We start from the raw sequence: 15,193 nt of genomic DNA, 5'->3' as shown, positions 1-15,193 counted from the left end.
GGATTCTGTTCCTAATCACCCGCCGGCCTTATTATAGGCCTGGCCGAGACCGTGAATGGGAATGGAAAAAATCCTATATCCACGGGGCGAAGAGAATCTAAAATAAAAATGCATGCTAAAGTGAAAGTGACGAATTTCAATTAATTCTAAATTCTAGAAATAGAAAATTGATATATTTATCTCATATAATTTCTAACATTATATTATTATAATTATTAACTTCTAATACTTTATGAAATTTTTAAATTGGAATGAAAGAAGTAAAATAAATAATAAGAATATCCTAAAAATAACAAATACAATTTTTACAGGTGGCGTTCCAATCGTTATATATAAATTAGCTTCCATTGTTCCGAGCTATATTTTGAATCAACGTGGTTGTTGTCGGTAAGTATAATCCACGTTCATCCAATTTATATAGAACTTTAGCATTTTGATAGTTACATTTAAAACATCTTCAAGCTTCAGAAAACTGATTCAAAACTATATGACGGAAAAAAGATTGAATTTTTGTAAATTATGCGACTTTTGCTGTTTTGTTTGTTGTTTTAAACTGTGATGTTGAAACCAATTCCCATTAATGCGAATTGGTGGTAAAACCGCCAAAACCGATCAGTGACTGGTAATAGTTAATGTTTTTATATAAAGATTAAGTTCAGTTTTTATTTTAGACAAAGGACTGGGTAAAAATATTTATATACATGGTATCAGGAGAAAAGGTAAAGTTGAGTTCACATTGGTGCATGTGTTTTCTATAAAACTCCTTTATTTAGCAGCTGGAGAGTGCTTTTAAGCAATTTTTTTCTTAGGGAACACTTCTATACCTCAGCTACTCAGTATTGTTTGGATCTTTGTATATAATTTTTTGTACAAATAAGAATGTGTAGTTAAATGAGACAGAATTGTTGCAGAGACTAAAATATTGGAGACAACCAAGAAAATTGATATTTCATAAAAATCAATTACTTATTGTAGTCATTTACAATAGGTGTGTATTTTCCATTTCTAATAAATCTGAAGACTTATGTTTAAATAAAAGATGATGGAAAATTGCATTCCTAATTCTGATCATGCTGCTGATTGCAAAATTTGAAAAAATTTTATTTATCTGGCAATTGGGGGACAAAAGGTTGCTCGTTGAAAAAAAGTATTGCAACGCAAATTGATCTTTGCCCAATACAATTTTACTATTTTGGCAAAAAAAAGGGGGGATACTATAGATTACCACCTATGAAATTTCGGGTCTTTGAGTATATATCTGAACTCAGGAGACTGAGACGAGTTCAACGGCACCCTACTTTTGGACCATAGACGAAAAATAATAAACTTATCATACTTTTTTCCAGCAATCGCATGATGATAGGGAGTCACGTCGCTCTCTCTGCTAAGTCGGCTTCGCTATCGCAATCAGGAGTTGCATCGCTTGCCGTTAAAATTGCCTTTAGTAGATGTCCCCCCCCCTTTTTTACTTTGTTCAAGAACTACCGTGAATCAATAACTAGTGACGTTTAGCACATGGCGGCCTGTCGGTGACTCCCCTCCGGGAGGTCAGTCGGGAGCATAAACAGTGGGAACGGCCGCCATGTTCGCTGCCATAAGTAACATTAACCAAAATGGCGATCACGCAATAATCGGAAGTTGCGTTGCTCTCCGCTCTCGTATCGCGTGTTTAACCCTACTGGAAATGACCGTAGTCAGACGTCATGGTTTGCAGACTTTACCACAAGATGGCAGTACTAGCAACTATGGTGCCGTCTTCATGAGAGCATTAAAAAAGTATGGTAACTTAAAAAGCATGATAATTTTTTTATTTTTCATCTGTCCAAAAATAGGGTACCGTTGAACTCGTCTCGGTCCCCTGAGTTCAAATATATAATCAAAGTCCTGAAATTCCATAGGTGGTAATCTATAGTACACCCAAACAAAGTTGCTTGAGAAACTCCATCATAAAAACTGTCTTTATATTGTTGAGTGTTCATTTGTTTCTGGTTGGTACAAAATGTCACAGTAAGCAAAAAAATAACCTGGCGAATAACTTTATTTTGGCAAATAAATGTGTTTGATGAATGGAATGCCTATTATAAAAATGTCAAGGTAATCTCTGGAAAACCAGCTTAAAAAATTTTCATATATCACAATCTTCATTCGGGGTACATACAAGAAAGACATTGGCTGTACCCAGTGTTTAGCCAGCAGAAGAGGGTAAGGGAAGGGAGAGGAGATATACAGTAGAGAAAGGCATACATAAGGCTACAGTACCCTCTGATTGTGGTTTTAAGGCTGCAAAGCCATAGGCCCCCCGAAGGGTCTAAAAGAAAACCCGTGTAGTGAACACCAACATAATTGGCCTTGAAATGCTTAAATCTGGCTCTGTCTACACAAAATTATTGGCATTTTAAACTTTAAGGAAAAATCCTTTAAACTTGTTTATATAAAGCTGGACAATTGGAAAACTTTTCCCGTCCTTCACAGTCGAATCACACTTTCTGTTGGTTGTGTTTGAGCTCTGAATTCTGATTTTCGAATAATGTTTTTTTATGTGAGAAGAGATGAAAACTTGTATTGGGCTCCCATATGGCTTTGAAATTGCAATTTGGAATGCAACAGAAAGCTTTGTTTTTTCTATTGCTATTCATCTTTACTGTTGCCAATACACAAGAATGATTCAAACAACCCAGATAAAATAGTTTGTGTTTAAACATCAGAGTTTGTGTTTAAACATCCAGTGAAAAATGCAAATATATGAATTTCCAATGTAAACTGGAAGTCTTTATTTCAGTTCAAAAATTTTTCCCTGAAAGGTGTTAGATGACCAACACAACTCTATAGATAAAGGAAAAATATTAAATTAAATTAAAAATATAATTGTCACAATGCCAGGTTGCAATTTTTAATGTCACAATAAATAATTGCTTGTTAATTTACTATGCTAAGCTACAAAAAATAAGAATTTTCTGACAGTTTATGCATGCATGATATGAATATTTATTGCATACATGATTTTCACATGTACAGTAACATTCCATTTGTAATGTCTTTTTTTCAAATCCTGGAAATTATCAAAAGCATTACATAAAAATGAGGGTTGTCAGGCCTGGAGTTTTAAATGGCAAAAATAATATGAATGAATGTGTTCAAAAGAAAAAAATGTTAATGTATGAAGAGCTCAAAATAATTACTTGTCTATACATAAAGAAAATGGTAAAATCCTATGATTGACTATGTACAATACAAAATAAGTTAGAAAATTTGAAAAAGATAATTTATCTAACCAAAGTAAAAACAAGTGTGTACAAAAAAATCTTTCCCAACGCTTGGGAACTTAAAGTTAACTTAGAATTATTTTAGATCTACACAAAAATCAACAAGAAATATGAAACTGGACTATATATAGGAAATTCACAAAAGAACCTCACAGTTAACTCACCAAGAAGAAATTTCTAATCTGCCATCCAGTTCCAAAGCCCCCTTAACTTCATCTCGTCAATTCTCAATTTATTTCATCTTAGTGCTGGGATGGTGATGATACATTGCTATGCCCACTTGACTATTTACATACTTAGTTATTTATTTCTAGCAATCTTTACATGTCATCCATTACCCTCACAATTTTTTAAACTTATTTTATAATTAAGTATTGATTCAATTTTCTATGTTAATACTTTTACTAGATTAACTAGTAAGTGAACTTTTTATATTGTTAATGATGACTCCCAAGCACATGTCCTATTAAATATGAGGAATAGAGATCTGAAAATGTAAATTTGATAAATTATATTAATTAAAAGATCAAGCTTAGATGTTTTGTTTACAAATTTGAAATTATTCTGTTGTAGAGTTAATCTGATGAAGATTGATGGGAACAGTGGAGAGACACAAGATGTTTGATATTGACATCAATGTCTCTAATATCAGTAAATTGGCTGGAATCCATTGGTTTGTGGGAGAAACATCATAGCATATGTTTACCATATCCAGAGTTTGTATCAAAAGTGAAAGATGAAAAGTGAAAGGAGATTCAGGTAATTAGCATGTTTTATATTTGTATACATTAAAATATAATGTAGTGATTTTATGATGATCAAAGTTATCCCTGTCTGATAAGTGTAATGTAGATAAAAGAACGGATTTTCTGAATGAGTACTCTGTAAAGATGAAAAATTCTAATTATATTATGAAATTAAAAGAATTTTTATTTTTCAGTTTCAAGAGAGGAGTTTTACTAGTAAGTAGCATTTTTTCTTTTTCTCTTATATTGTATTTAATGATGACTTCCAAGCACATGTCTTATTAACTAATGAGGAACAGAGATCTGAAAATGTAAAATATGATAGCTTGATTTCTTTTTAATAAAATATGAATATGTGTTAAAAATATTAATGTTTTTTACAGGTGTATGCTGAACTTACTTATGATGGTAAGTAAAATTATATTTGCATTTATTTTATAATAGTTTATTATAGAATAATAATCTTTTGGAGGTGTTGTGCCGAACCTAATTTATAATGGGTGCTGACATGATCCTACCAATTTTGTTAATATACAGTATTATCAAAATTGGTCTGGTTATAATGGACATAAAAAATTTGATTTTGACAATATGTACTTGTAGAGTAGTTTGTTACATTATTAAAACTATAAACCACTTAGTTATATTTACATAACTTTCAAAAATTTATTTTATCAATACTAATTTAGAAATTTTCTACTGTATTTATAATTACATATACAGTCCATTTATTTTAAAACACCAATAAAGTAAATTCTTGCATTAAAGCAAATTTTGCCATTGCTCTGGAAAAACTTGTCACAATGTTAATTTTCACACCATAAAACTCACTGGTGTCCTACTCTGCACAATAATGTCAGGACTGGTCAGAATGTTGCTCAATGAAAGTGATGTTCTGTAAATAATGGCAAGAATCACAATGATCAGCCATCTAAACTTTCAAGGATTCAATGGAAACAGTAGACACCATGTTTCTATCTGCAGTTTGGAAGGATTTTGTTTTTGAAAATGTGCTTAGGAGCAAAATAGTGACCAGCATGCTCCCATATGCCTTATCATGTGACTGTGCACCACACTGCCCTCTACACATGTTGTACTGTACTGTACATGTATATAGACTAACATAACGAGGAGCTTCCCAAGATTTGCTATTCTGCATATACTGCCAGAATTTGTGCAAGGATACAAGTAAGAACCTCCTTGCTTGTATCCTTGTGAAATACTGATCTATGCAGTGCTTTGATATACTGCACTAAGGCGCATGTACACCGATGGTTTGGCTATAAGTGATTTTTGTACAGCATTATATTTAACATTTGTATTTATTTAAGTGCAGTGGACAGAAGAAAGAAATAGATTTTATTTGACGTTTTGACAGCAAAGTTTTTAAAAAAAAATCAAATTTCAGTTAGTTTTTTGTAATATAATTTAAAATTGCCATATTTCTCTTAAATTTTGCACTAGAGACTTGTCTTTTTATTTTATCTACAAACATTTGTCTCTCTTATCATAATTCTTTTTATAATTGATGAGAAGAAATGTTTAAAAAGATAGTTTGACGTTTGACGTATTTTTATTTTAAAAAAGTTAACTTAAAAAATTTTATTGTTTAACATACTGGTTACAAAGCTGAAGTATTTGTGTAACAAAACAAACAGCATCATTCTAGCTTCAAAAGAATGAATCCCAGATGTTCAAAGTTGTGATTTATGATAGTGGGTTGTCAAATGACATGTGCTGACATGGTGTTGACTCCCTGATTTGATACATGCTCTTCGTTTTTTGTTATTGTCAAACATTTAAAGTTTAATAAATGTTGTTAGGTATACTAAATACTTAGCTTGGATGTCACGCCAACATTTGTATTAACTCAATTAAAAACTTTAGATAAGGAGGGGTTAAAAGAAATAAAATATTTCTTTAATGATTTTAATTTTAAAAAAGATTTTTATCTATTCTGTAATTTGATCTGTAAATGCAAAAAAACTAAACTTATCAAATAAATAATTTGAACATTTAATGATATCAGATTTGTTGAATTTCACAGGATTGTATTTTCAACTACAGGATAGTAAAGCTTTTACATTTTTTCCCACAAAAGTAATAGACTGCTGGTCCCCCACTGAACAACAAACTGCTAATCATTTTATTACTTTGTTTTCATAAACTCCTTTCTCTGTCAGTTGTGGGTCCAATGACTGTTCAGATTGTTTTCTTTTCACATTTGACTAGTATTGCCAGTAATGAATTCTATAATTTTATTTTCAATCATTTAAAAAATATTTATAAATTACCAAATAAATGTTTGGGTTGCAATTACTAAATGGTATGGCTATGTAAAGAACATAAATTTTAATTATTGCAAAATTTGAAAGTTAAATTTCTTATCGTGCAACTGATCCAGAGACTGATTTTCTTGCTTCAGATAACACTGAAACAAAATTGCTTTGTCAAAACAGCTGCAATGATTTATTTGGATTGATCCTGTCCAGGAGAAAAAGGTAGAATGTGGTAAAGGTTAAATATTCTATTGTTTTATTAAATCATGAAAGTGCAGTGCTCATGCTGCAAGAGAATTTACTGCATGCAGGTGGTGGTAAGGTAATTGTTTTTGTAAAATTTATCTGAAAAAAATGGTCAAATTTGAAAACTACTGTAGGAATTGCTTCAGAACATATCAGTTGAGGAGTACTAGAAAGCCTGCACTTCATAACTGTTGTTTATTTTTGAGAAATTCAATAATTAAAAAAAAATTTATTTGCTAGATACATGCATGCCTAGACTCTTGAAGCTGAGCCGAAGAAATACAAAGGAAAATTGGGTCTAGAATGTTTGAAGAAGCCACTAGACTACGAAATGCTGCACTGCTATGACTGCTTTAAGCCCTGATATCTAAATATGACATTTACGATTGAAATATATATATTTCTACTTTTTCAGTCTTCAACAGAAAAAAAAAACATTGCTTTGTTTTAACTGCTGACATTCTGCACCACATATCTCCAATGAATAATCTCATTTGATTTGAAAATCATTAGAATATTAATTTGCTTTTGTAAATAAATTTTAGTGAATTAATTCAAAATATAATTTAGAGATCTCAATTGCCTATTAAGCCTTACTCCCTAAATTATGAGGTGACCCTGAAAATCATTAATACAAAGTTTTGAAAGTGAACTAACTACTGTTTTGCTAGAGATTTGTATTAACTTGATTTCAGATATATAAATATAAAAACAATTCATATGTTCATGTAATTTAGTTGACAGTACATCACCATTTTCAATAAAAATAAGAGATTCAATTTCTTTAAAAAAGATCTTTCTTAAAAATAATTGATGAAACTTCACGGTTAAGAACGATAAGTTCAACCGTTGTTATTTTATCTGGACAGCATTTCATCAGAGACAAAGATTACTAGGTTTTATCTTCATTATTCTTTATTTTACTATGCATTTTGGGTGCAATCTTTTGGTCTAACTTGCACCCCTCATCAGGTGTTAAATTTCATTTTTTTTTACATTTAGACATTTGGTTACGAGGTGTTGATGTTTCGTCCCCTAAGGCATTTCTAACTGCTTTTCTGTTGGTTTACTTGCTTTTTTTAAGAAATTGAATCTTAAACAATAAAGAAGCAGCACCATTCATATTACATATGTTACTTATAGAAAAAAAGTAATTAAATTTTTGCATATCTTTACTACCGAATTTGAACTATTCAGAAAACTGCATTCATTATAAACTACAAAAACAACCATTTATACCTTTAAATGCATTGCCAATTTTACTGTTTCTAATGTTTTTGGGTCATTTTAAATGCCCCAGTGGACAGCTTTTATTTTTAAATCACAATCTGTTTTTGTCCCAAGAAGGGTGTATCTTAAATAATTATAACAATTTATATGTAGGTAATACTTATTAAATAGTTTAAGTAATTGAATAAAATTTTTGGAAAAGTAGTTTGCAATAATTTCATCATTTTTTCCAGGTATTATTTAAGAAATGTAACTTTGTTCTTTTCAATTTGGATCTTTGTGCTTAGATCTGGTAAGTTAAAAAATAAAATTAAATGTTTGATTAAATATGATGATTTTTTGTCTCGTTCGTATGATCAATGATTAAAAAAGTAACTGAAAAAAAATAAAAGAACTCTTACCATAAAAATCTTATCATGCAAGCTATATCTTAATTTTTTTTTTCCAGGATTATTTTAAGAAGATTACCTTGAATTGATAGTTGGTATGTATGTTTAATATTTTTTTCTTTAAAATATGTATCTAATATATAAAGATGAGAATTTCAATTGAATTATACTGATCTTAATCTGAAATTGTAAATATTGTAAAGGAAAAAATTGTCAGATTTTTATTCAATTTTACTTAAATTATATCACATTTGTCATCATTACCGTCATCTATAGCAGAGCTTCCATGATGTTAATTTCAGTAGGAATATACTACTAGTTAACAAATTGCCTTCAACTTAAAAATTTATAAATATCAATTCAAATGTATTTAAAATCATTAATGTTGCATTACAAATATTCAGATAAAGGTATGTTCCATTCTTTGTTTTTATCACCATCCTGTGGTATTTTTTAACAATTGATATGATTTTTTTTTATTTTTAACAATTGAATTTTTTTTGCAAATTTTTTTTAAACAATTAATATGATTGTCAAAGTACATTGTTTAGTGCATGAACTTAACAAATTTATGCCATCCAATATAGATATTTCTGTTTGTTTTGATGGATTAAATGCAAAACTAAATCTTTTATAAAATCTTTTGAAACATCCATGCAGCGGCGTAGCGTGGATGTCAGCCGCCCGGGGCAGAGGAAAATTTCGCCGCCCCCTTATTAGGTATTTCAATTTAAAAGACTAAAATATACAGTAATTTTAAAGAACTTTTCGGCAAGAACAATCATTATTATTGTGTATTGTACAGGTTACAAATAAAAAAATGTCATGTATATATGTTTTACAATATAATAATCACATTTATTACAAAAATTTTTACACGTATGCCACTTACATTGATATAACAGGTATAAAAACTTATGATTATACCTTGACGATTGACAAGATTAAGTTATTAACGAATTGAATATAAAACACAAATTGACTTCCAATTAGAACTAGAACGATACTGTTACTATTTATATTTTTATTGAAAAATAATATAATTGTTAGAATTAAAAACAAAATTTCTGTCTTTAACTAAAACTTTATTCGTCTACTTTTTTAAGAGCAAAGTCTTTTATTGCACTATCAATGTCTATAACATCACATACCTTTTGTTCAATAGACAAGATAGCCAGATTGGTTAGCCTTAAAGTACTCATTGTTGTTCTTAAATAAGTTTTGATCAATTTCCATTTTGAAAAACTCCTCACAGCTGGCATTGCTTATGACAATTGTGAGGAATATTTGGAGCATTATTATAATAGTGGGCAGAGTATCTTCCAGCTTGGATTTTCACAATAAATTTTAATAATTCAAGTGGACATTAATTAATTAATTTTCGTTGCCTGTGGCAGCAATAAAAGTCCGCGGTCAAAGTCACTCCAGCTTGAAGTCCTGCTCGTCAATTTCGGCAGATAACTAGTCTAGATTACATTTAGTATCGTCCAAATCTAGTAATATAGCCGGCATTAGATAAGCAAACTTATCCGCCAAATTCTGTAGCTGCTGAAAATGCTCATGAATTCCTACAATTATTCTATTTAACGAAGAAAACAGCTTCCTTCTCAACTCATTTTCACAAGACAAGTTGGTATCTCTGGTTCCGTCATCATATGCCTTCTCGTTATGCGCCTCTGAGGTTCCATGGAAATTCCAAGTTCTTCACACACATTTTTTTGCATAACTTACAGTGCCATCTGCCCATTTTTCTCGTTTTTCTATCAGTACCATCTGCAAAGCATTTACTTTCTGAGCGCACAGTCTTATGTCAAGTTCCTTTGTTTGTAAATATTTTTGTGCATCATTCACTTCATATAGCACCGGTTGCAGAGGCCCAAGAAACATGACTGCATCGTAACTAGCAAAGTTCCTGCATTCGTTCTTGTGTTTAAGCTTTCGCCTGTCTCTTAGTTTTTCCAAAGCGACGAGAATGTCTTTGTAATGATGGAATGTTATTTTACGGCATCGCCTCTTGCACTCCACTGTGTATCTTGAACCCTTTTTAAACTTTTGTCTGTAGCTGCTATCAGAACTTCCCAACGATGTGTGGACATGGAAAAAAATGAATAGCAACGTTCTAATGTGCCGAAAAAAGTTACTGAACTCTCCTCAACTGAGGCAGCATGTAAACAAACCAGGTTTAAGGAATGATTTGAGCAAGGTACGAATTCAACTTTGGGATTTATTTCTTTAATTCCTTGCTGAACTCCTGAATGCTTTCCAGCCATAACAGCAGCATTAACATATGCTTGGCCTCTACAGTTGCTTATATCGAAGCCATCAGCTTCAAGCTTGCTCAAAATCGTCTTTGAAATTCCTTCAGTAGTTTTATCTTTTGTTTCAATGAAATCTATAAAAGATTCCACTACTTGCACTTCCTGATTTTCAATCAATATGTATCTTAATACCTGGCTTGTTTGGTCTTTATGAGAAATGTCTGGAGTGCTGTCGAATATAATCGAATAATACTTGGCCTTTTTTATTTGTCCAATGATATGCTGGCGAACTTTATTTCCCAAAATTGCAATAAATTCGTTTTGGATTTCTGGTGACATATACGTGATTGAAATTTTGCCACACATTTTAGATCTTACAAGATGTTCACGAAGTACAGGATCGTACTTTGCAATTAAATGCACAAATTCTAAAAAGTTTCCTCTATTAGTACTGGTGTCGTTTTCTGTATGGCCACGTAAAGCCAAATTTTGTTTGGCAAGGAAATGTATAATATCAAACATTCTGATAAGAATTTCTTGCCATTTTTTTGTTTCCCCTGCCACTAAGTTTTGCTCTTTCTTGTCAATAGTCTGTCCTTTTTTAAGTCTGATCTCCAACTCCTTCCATTTGCAATAATTTTGGTCATGTGCACTTGGTTCGTGACTTGAAACCTTAGGATTTAATTTCCACCAAGTATTTAATCTATCAGATGAGCAGAACTTTGATCCATTCGGTGTGTTTACGTTCTCAAATAAACGACAGCAAAAGCAAAATAATGATGCTTTGGAAGGAGAATAAGCCATCCAAGTATGTAAAACTTTTTCGCCATTAGTTAATGTGCGGTAAAACCATTCCTGGGTAAGCCGTCTTGTCTTTCCTTTTGATGTTAAAGAACACAAATCTAAACGTGTTACTGTTGATGCTACCGCGAAGTTAGTATTGATATGCTGAACAACTAAATGGCCTTGCTGAATGAGATGCAATCGCATATTTTCATCTATGTGTTCAGGCCAGTTTCCGATATTGTCCAAGTTTCGGTATTGAATAACAGACAATGCCGATGCTGTATCAGTTTCTGTTTCTAAGCTATCGAGGCCCATGTCTAGGCATACAGATGCAGACGCTAATTGAGTAGATATTGTTGGAATTTGATCTTCAGGAACAATGTCAACATTTCTAACAGGTACCAGATCAACAGTGTCAAGTTCTTGTATTTTTTTAGCTTGTTCTGGGTTTGAAGATCCAGTTATCTTTGATGAATTTAAGTCCAACGTGGAATCTGACTTCTCAGGAACAGGACTTTTCACGTATTTAAGTAATGCCCCTTCATTTTTTCTAATGTTTTTCAACTTAGCTTTTCTTTTATGACGGTAAGATGCCCCACTTTCTTTTACTCTTTTCATTTTTGATGTTAAAACAAAAAACTATATAATTATTGACACTTATAATAAATAATAAAAGTACAAGTTGGATTCATAAACGAAGTATCATAGAACATTTTAAAATAATTACTAATAAATTAAAGCTTGAACAATGTAGCAGACAGTCAAACATACAATTACAAAAATAAAAAACGTAAATAAAATATTTAATACTCACATAGTCGAATGTATACGTGCACGAACAATACAATTTTTAGTTGAACTTCAGATATGTATACTGTCATGATGGTGCTATGGCCGCGCTTCCGACTGTTCGCGCGCTTGACTGACCTCCCGGAGGAGAGCCGCCATGTACTAAACGTCACTAGTTATTAGACAAAAGAAGAAAAAGGAAACATCTACTAAATATATAGTTAACCTAACCTAACAGAAGCACCACCATGACAGTATACATATCTGAAATTTAACCCAATTTTTCAATAAAGTTCAATAATTTAACAATCACTACACGTACTTACGAGCACTAAAATCACAGTTTGGAAAGTGCATACATATACTGTATACAATTAAGTTAATGTGAATTGGACGACTGATGATCCATTAATGAAACTTTCTTTGAATTGTCAAAGCATCACTCACGGACTTCCCTGAAGGGACTTATCCATACTGTAATCTAATTTGCAGGTGTTGTTATAAAATATTGATAGAATGATAGATGGCATTCTCGCTGAATATTAGTCATAAACAATCCAAGCACAAAATAAAATACGGGGTATCCCTACAAGTCACTACAGACTGTTCAGTCGCTACAATGAGCAAGATGTCATTATTATACATTCATTTAAAGAAAGGGGATTCCCCAGTTTCATCACAGAATAAGTAATGAAAAATTCCGTGCTCATTTCAATCGGTCCGAATCGTAGGTGCGACAAAAATATGAAATGAAATGGTTCAAATTTTTACAAGATGATATTATTTATTGTGAAAAAGTGCCGCCCAGGGCGGGCCACCCCCACTACACTATGCCACTGCATCCATGTCCATCAATTGTAAAATTGACATTGGGGGGCAGAAAACACTAGCTTGATGTTGGATAAATTTGAATCTGTATGTGCAGGACACTTAACTATCAATAAACATTTTTTCTTTTTGCTTGTTCCAATAACTCCACAGATATTTTTTGGCAGTATCTAAGTCATCCAGACTTTTCTGACACAGAAAGATTGCTTATATTCTTAAAACACCATGATATTAATGATTCCAATAACTAACAGTTTTTCTTACCATATTTTCACATAAAAGCACCATCAAGCAAATTGATTTTTTTCCATCAACACACATTTTCTCTTTGAATTTAATGTGTAGGCAGGTATTGGATTAAAATGTCCAGTTTCATTGGCATTTCAAATATCTTTGTGATTAAAATCTTTTCTCATTTCTGCTCAAATAGTCAATCCATTCATTTGTCAGATTGATATTCTCACTAATTTTTGAGTAAACATTGTTATGTTGGTTATTGAATTGATCCAACCAACCATTGTTGCATAAAAGATCATATCATCTAAATTGTCTAGCAAATTTTTCTGCTTGAGCTTTCAAGATTGGTCTTGGTCTATTGAAAATTCAACACTTTGTGTACTAACTATTGAAACAGAAGCAGTATTGATGTTTGCATGCTCACTTTCTAAATTTTTCTTGTTTCAGTTATATTTTTCTCCAGTGCTGATATGTAGATTGCTTTATTTTTCTGTAATGTCAATACTGTCAGAAGGCTAAAAAAATACTACACTACACGCTGACATATTTAGAACCACATTCTAACATTCAAATAATTTCTACTTTTTTGTAAACCAAGGCACATTTTCTTTTCATACACGTCTTTAGTTAGAAACAAACCCTTAGAGAATTTATGGTAATTTTACAATTGTAGTGACGTGAACTAAGTTATTTTTGTGCATGCACTTAACAATTCATTGTTCTAGAGGTTTCAGAATAAAAGGGAAAAAAGCACCCTTAGAAACAGGTTCCCTCTGTTCAATGTGGTTCTTGTAAGTTCTTTCCAAAGATCACTGTCATTTTTGACTTCAAAGCCTTTTGGTGAGGGAGTGGCACTGATTCCAGTAGATATATGGTGGAAGCAAGAAAACACAAAAGTTGAGGTAATATGATGGACTAAGAATATAGACTAGCAAAAGGGTGTTAGAAGGAATTTGATGCACTCTTCTGATCTAAAGGAGAGAGAGTTTAATTTTAGAACAGATTGAAAAATCTCTTATCAGGATGTTTACCACATTATTTTCATAATTGTTCAACAAAAAAACAACTTTGTGCACAGCATGGCAAAATGCTTCATTAATCAGAACAATCTATAAATCATTTCAATTTAAGGTTTAGATCCACAAGAAAACAAAAGAAACAGTCTTATTAGACTTTAAAAAAATGTCAGCAATTTTTTAAAAAAAATGTTGCAAAAATTTCTAATAATGTAAAAACTCTCATCTTAAATAAAATCAAAGCATCTTTACTATACTGCAAGATGCCTTCCTTGTATATTTGGATACTGTTTTAAAGCAAAGTGATCATAAATTTGTTTCAAGTCATTACTTAGTGATGACCATGTTATCCCTGGCTGAATCACAATGGTGATAAATGAAATTACTGATTTTTTTTTTGTTTTAAATTTTATTTAAATCTTTTTCTATTAGAAAAACAAACATTTTTTTTCCTCTTTCTAGTTTTATCGACTATTGGATTTATCTTCCTGTTTGATCCGATGCAGAGTTTCAAATAGCCATGCATAAATCAATTGTAGAAGAGATTTAAACAAGAACTACTATTACAGAAGTTTTTATTTGGTAAGTTATTTCTTTAATATAAACAATATAATCACAAATAAATTAGTTGTTCATTCTTGCTTTTCACTTCATTGCATCAAAATTTATTATTTGTAATACTATTTCAGGTTACTAAATATTGTTGACATTGACTCTACTTGGGCAGTGTGAAAATTTGTTATATCAATGTTTAAAATTGCAAATAAATCCAATTTGTGTAATTATTTATTAAATGTTGTTACAATTAATCTACATCTTTTTTAACATTTATCAGCTATTGTATCAAAAGTGCTTAACCATTTCACTAAGTGAATCATTAAAAGAATTACTTTAGTGAGGGTTCAACAGTTAGGGTGCGACTATGTAGACACGAGGTTGCAAAGGAAAACATGCACAAGCGAAAAGCGAGAAATATCGCTGGTGAGAGCGAATTTCTGGTTCTCGCATGTATCTAACAGGGTTTTATATTTATCGCTTCTTGCCACATATTCTCACTATCTCTGAAAATTTGCAGCCTTAAAGGACAGTATTCTGAGACAAGTGGAAGAACACAAAAATGACTTTA

General features: G+C 31.4%; 1 long non-coding RNA gene across 2 annotated transcripts; it reads left to right on the top strand.

The window, feature by feature from the left end:
* The first annotated feature begins 357 nt into the window (after positions 1-357).
* On the top strand, positions 358-14,836 carry LOC136978659 (uncharacterized). Of its 2 annotated transcripts, XR_010881264.1 has the most exons (8): positions 358-387; positions 3,837-4,022; positions 4,204-4,225; positions 4,393-4,417; positions 7,998-8,056; positions 8,213-8,248; positions 14,530-14,649; positions 14,757-14,836. It is a non-coding gene; the product is annotated as an uncharacterized lncRNA (long non-coding RNA). The 2 variants fall into 2 exon arrangements; XR_010881263.1 differs by having other exon boundaries at positions 4,204-4,417.
* The last annotated feature ends 357 nt before the right edge of the window (positions 14,837-15,193 follow it).

The sequence above is a fragment of the Centruroides vittatus genome, unplaced genomic scaffold, assembly GCF_030686945.1.
Source record: "Centruroides vittatus isolate TY-2023 unplaced genomic scaffold, ASM3068694v2 contig_549, whole genome shotgun sequence".
Taxonomy (NCBI): Eukaryota; Metazoa; Arthropoda; class Arachnida; order Scorpiones; family Buthidae; genus Centruroides; species Centruroides vittatus.
The sequence above is the reverse complement of the archived record's forward strand: the minus strand, read 5'-3'. Positions and strand labels throughout refer to the sequence as shown.